The 5915-nt window shown below is 37.7% G+C and overlaps 1 protein-coding gene across 5 annotated transcripts in view; it reads right to left on the reverse strand.

Annotated features, from left to right (window-relative positions):
- Positions 1–5915, reverse strand: part of DCDC2 (doublecortin domain containing 2) — a 188493-nt gene that overhangs the window by 45568 nt on the left and 137010 nt on the right. The window lies entirely within an intron of this gene.

Genomic DNA, 5915 nt, shown 5'->3' on the forward strand with positions numbered 1-5915 from the left:
GTGCTATTCATCAAGACTGACCAGACAAGAGAAGGAAGGGGTTGGGGGTGGTTAGAAAGGAGGTGATGGGGTCTGATTTTGATATATTGGTTTGAGCCCTCTGTTAAGCATACTGATAGAAATGTCCAGCAAGTGGGGCTAGAACTATAAGTCTGTTAATTAGAACAAAGTTCCAAGATAAAGAACTACACTTGGGAATGGTCAGAACACCATCGATAAAGTCATGGGTTTCAGAACTTGGGATGAAAATAGAAAATGGTTAGGGACAGAGTTATAGGAAACAATATATAAGGGATGGGCAGAAGAGAAACAAAGATCGAAAAGAAATAGTAAAAGGTAACACGGGGGGAAAAAAAGAGTAAGCTGTCAAGGAAGATGTGGGAAAGTGGAAGTCAACGCCAAAGGAATAATCAGTATTAAAGTGTCCTGCCATTTGGGATCCCCTTGCTCTGGTCATCTAAGTAACAGTAATTATAGCAGAGTATGAAAGTCAGATTACATTGGGGTGTGGTATAAAAAAGAGGTGAAGTAGTGAAGACAAGCAGTACAGACAACTCTTTCAAGATGATTGGCTGTGAAGTAAAGAGAGACCATAGTCCTGTCAACCTAACTCAGAGGCCTGAGGCCATCAAGACAGTCAGGGATGAAAGGGGATTAAATCCCATCTCTTCTGACTCCTGCCTTTATCACAGATGTCAGCACCATAAAGCTTTTGCTAAACCTCTGTCTCCAATGCACAAGCATGTCTCATGAAATGCAAACATTTGTGCAGAAACTTAAACAATTCCCATTCACTCATGGCCAAGTTAAACTTACAGAGATCATCTTCATTTGACAATATTAATGTAACTAGAATTGTACTTCATGAATACACCAATCACTCTTGCTATGCAGATATTTATTAGAGTTTGAATCTTAGCTAAAATACCAAAATGAATTACAACATAGGAATCCATTGCAGGAGGTCAGGGGCTGGGAGGAAGGAGAAGAAAGTGAGAAACCTGCAGAGCAGCACACATCCAGGCAACAAGATACCTTCTACTTACACACCTGAATGAAAACATTCCATTGACGATGATCATTAGCAATCATTTCAGACAGAAACATAAAAACCTCCTGAGCTTCAGAAGGCTTCCTAAAAATTCATACAAAGAAGCTTAAAAAAAATAGCAAAAGAGAAATCAAGATTGTAAATTTTCTAAAATCTTCAGTTAATAAACCTAAGATAGAAGACTGAAATCATTCTCTAAATATTTATTTCCAAATTACATACAAATATATAAAGGATTCGATACCTAGCTCAAATATGAAAATCAAAATGGACTAGATACGTGTTTTCAAAAGTTATTAATCCCAGTTATTACTGAGTATCATTTTTGATAATCCAAGGCTCCAACATTCAACCACTAGAAATAATACGTTTTACTATAAGTATAAAGCAAGTATCAACCACTTTCAAAGCCAATCTAATTCTCAGACAAGTGCTAGTGATTCTGTAAACTGTGGTTCTCACTCAAGGTAAAGTGGTTTATGGTGTAAATGTGCAAATCAGTGCAAATCAGTCATCCTGAATAAAGGGATTGGATTATTTTTCACTTAATCTAATTGGCACAGGTAATATGCCTGAATTGCTCATTAAATCTGGATGAGGGTGTTTTCAATTTAACTGTTTTAGCATTTTACAGATTAGTATGCTTCGACTTGCTTTAAACAGTCAAAGTGAGATCTCTTGAATCTTAGCATTTAAGGTGTTTATATCTGCTCCATAGTAATGTTTGAAGGGGATGATAAATTTTTATCAGAGTCGATACCTTGCTCAAGATATAATAACTTTAATTGGTGGTTAATCTTCCATCTTAACATAAAATAGAAGTTATAATGTACTCAGTTTAGCATATCTGTTTTGACTATGCATAAAGTCTGCAATTCAAGGAACTGCTGCCAATAAAAGGCAGATAAAAACAAATTTTCCATAAGATACATTTTCCTGCAATATCTATCATGTTCCAAATTGTATTTAAACAGCCTAAGATAAGCCCATTTAAGCAATTCTATTGGACTCCATTTTAAGATGATGACCTAACACAAATATGCCCATATATCAGCAACTGACACAAACCCAACTTTTATACTCAGATATAAAATGACTATGTTAATTTAGTGCCCAATTTGAGAGAATCAAACATGAAATATCAAATCAATGGGAAAAGAGATCTCAGTAGCTTCAATTAGCGATAGGAAATATTCAAATGAGCCATAAAATCATACTATTTATTATAAAATTATCAAGGAAGAAGATTCAAAATAGATCAAAACCAACCAGCTGGCATTTTTTTTCACTTGGATTAAGGTTGCTCCAACAACAGATATTGATTGAGCATCCATCAGATTCTGTGCTCTTTTCATTTCATGTCATGACTTGTAGATTTGCTCTCAATCTATAATAACAATGTATGTACGCTGTACTTTAGACAAGATAAAATACATACCATTTTATCTGTCAATTTTCTTTTATTTCTTTTCTGGTACAGGGTCTTACTCTGTCACCAGGGCTTGAGCGCAGTAGCACAGTCATAGCTCACTGCAGTCTTGACCTCCTGCCTCCATCCTCCCACCTCAGCCTCCTGAATAGCTGGGACTACAGGCATGCCTCATCACACCTGACTAATTTCTTTTGCTTTTTGTAGAGACAACGTCTCCCTACGTTGCCCAGGCTGGTCTTGAACTCCTGGGCTCAAGTAATCTGCCTACCTCAACCTCCCAAAGTGCTGGGATTACAGGCCTGAGCCACTGCATCCAGCCTATTTTAAAAATAAATAAAAATATAACCTTTGGGGAAAAAAGAAAAGATAGAAAACATTCCTCTCAAGCATTTTAACCTATGATTGGGGTACATCAAATAATTTCATTTGAAAAGGAATAATTCTGGCTTCTTAAGTTCAACAGATGATATCTTCCAGATATTCTTGCTTCTTTCTTAACTGATAATTATGAAATACTAATTATCTACTTGTTTTAATCTGGGAGGAGGAACAGAAATAAAAGTAGTCTTTCAATGGATTTCTTATTGAACTATAATTTTTAACATATTTCCATTGCATTAAGTGCAGTTGAATTAACTTTCGTTTGGTTATTATATACTTCCAGACACAAGAAAACACAGATGTTGGTAAACTTAAGGAAATACTTGTTTTAGGTTAAGTGGGAATGCTGATATAGTCAAGAAACATTTTTTTCTTCAACATTTACCTACAGCAAGATATAAATTAATAATAATGACGATTAACTAATACTTACAGGATGTTTATTGTATAATAAACACTGCTCTAAGCATATCACATGTATTTAATAATTTAGTTCCCATAATAACTTTATGAATTACTAGAACCTGCATTTTACACATGAGAAACGGAGATATTCTCAAGTTCACAGGCAGCAAGTGGTGGAAGTAGGACTCTAATATAGCTGCCTGACACAGGAGCCCATGCATTTCATTAATTTACCAGTGTTTTCTAAACTGCCAACTATAACCCATTAGTAGATGGTAACATCAATTTAATGGGGTGCAACTAATGGGGTTATTTTTAATAAAATAGAAGACAACAGAAAATCAAACGCAGTACCCGGGTTGGCTGTGTGGGTATACGACCTGTGCAGTCACACAGGGCCCTGCTCTGAAGGGTCCTACCCACTGATTTAATGCTCTACTATCACCAACCACCTTGAAATACTTAATCATTTTATCCTTGAACTTGTGCTTTGTAAGTGAAGTTCAATGAAAAACTGGAGCAGGCTCATGAGAAGACAGGGGCGCAATATGTATGTTCGTGGTTACCAAGCAAGCGTGTTAGGTCAGCATCTGAACAAAGGGTGAAGGAGTAAGAGGGTGCTGACAACCCCTAGAGGCCACACTTTCTTTCAAAACCAGAACTTGCTTCCAAGGAGGAAAGGAAGCAATGGCATTCTAAGAAATAAAAATGACCAAGGATAATTCTGTCCTGTTCTTTCTTTCTTACTTATATTGGCCAACCACTTACACTGAAAATGACAAAATAGAAGGAAAGTGAAATATAAGGCAACCCATCGCTCCTTTTCTTCAGTCCTTACTCAACAGTAAGCCTAAGGTAAAGAGGGTTTGTAGAATGTATACATATCAAGAAGTAAAATAAAAAAACTTGAGTTAGCTTTGTACAGTATTTCCATTCTTCTAATAAGAACAAGATGCGTATGCAGGTACAGAGTAAGAAATACCAATTGTGTAATTTCATTGATTTCATACTCTTATGTTTTGCACTTAAAATTGGCATGGCACAATAAAAATAGTAAAATTAGTATTAATGGAAATTTTAAATTTTTATTTACTCAGAATGACAGTAAGTAGCAAATAAACTAACAACAACAACAACAAAACAAAACCATGACAGGTCAAAAAGGGGAGAAGAAATGGAAAAAGATATATTTAACTACGCTTAGCAGCATTCTTTCCTACTTTTTGAACATGAGGTCCTATGTCTTCATTTTGCTCTGCACCCCACAAATTATGCAGTCAGCCCTGGAAGGGTAACTATCATTTCACAAAATTTTTATTTCATGAAACAAATACAGTATATGTGGGTATCCCGGATCAGGATATAAATTTTTATCATATTATGGGTCACAGTCAGAAAGCTGAAAAACCACTTCACGACTACATTAGTCTGTTTTCACACTGCTATAAAGAACTGCCTGAGACTAGGTAATTTATAAAGAAGAAAAGAGGTTTAATTTACTCAGAGGTCCACATGGCTGGGGAGGCCTCAGAAAACTTACAATCATGGCAGAAAGCAAAGGGGAAGCAAGCCACATCTTACACAGTGGCAGGAGCGAGAGAGAGAGTGAGCGCATGAGAGCGCATGCAGGGGAAACTGTCACTTTTAAATGATCAGATCTCATTAGAACTCCCTCACTGTCACGAGAACAGCATGCAGAAACTGCCCCCATGATCCAGTCACCTCGTGGGGATGACAATTTGAGAGGAGATTTAGGTGGGGACACACAGCCAAGCCATATCAGCTACACTGAAAAAAACAAAAGGGGTACAGACCTTCTCTCTTCATCATCCTAAAGGATAATTCACTTAAGAGGGCACCTTGGTTACCTGAATTTTAGCTCCTTGTTATGTTCTATGTCGTATCTAAATTCCTCTGCCCAACTTCTAAGACCATCAGAATTTGGCCTCACTTCAGCCTTAACAACACATCCCACAGCTCTGCAGCTAGACCCCTCAACCCCAAAGGGACTCGTGATGTCTGCTCACTTGCCCATCCTCCTCTTCTCTAACCCCAGAGCTCCTTCTCACCTCTGCACCTCCACTCACACAATCTCCTCACGGCCACATTTTTCCCTTCAAGACACAACGTGATGGCCGCCTCCCCAGAAGTCTTTCACATCTCTGAAGTTTTTACACTTACTCTCTGTACCCTAACAGTACCACATGACAATTTAGATGTTGCTACAGAGAGGAGATGACACTGTTTCATATCCGCTTCCCCCAAAGCTCATCACACACAACATGGTCAGGTTACATACAGCGCTCCGTATGGAGTTAGGACAGGGAAAGCAACCTAGTTTTGTTTTTGTTTTTGTTTTCAGAATGTCTACTATGTGCTAAGTCCTTGCCTCACAATTACCCTGTGAAGTAGGTATTTTTAGCCTACTTTATGGATAAGGAACTTGAAGTTTCAATAACATGCCTAAGGTGGCATAGGCAGGAAGTGGCTGAGCCAGGACCAAGGCCCAAGCTTCTCCCTCCATGATGCCTTTTATTACACCCATCATTATCTACAGAACCTTGGAGGAAGCCTCACCACTACTAAGGCACTCAACTGCTAAGTACACCAATTAGACCAAATCTGAACAAATGTTTAAAGAGTCAT

Source organism: Papio anubis, chromosome 6, assembly GCF_008728515.1.
Source record: "Papio anubis isolate 15944 chromosome 6, Panubis1.0, whole genome shotgun sequence".
Taxonomy (NCBI): domain Eukaryota; kingdom Metazoa; phylum Chordata; class Mammalia; order Primates; family Cercopithecidae; genus Papio; species Papio anubis.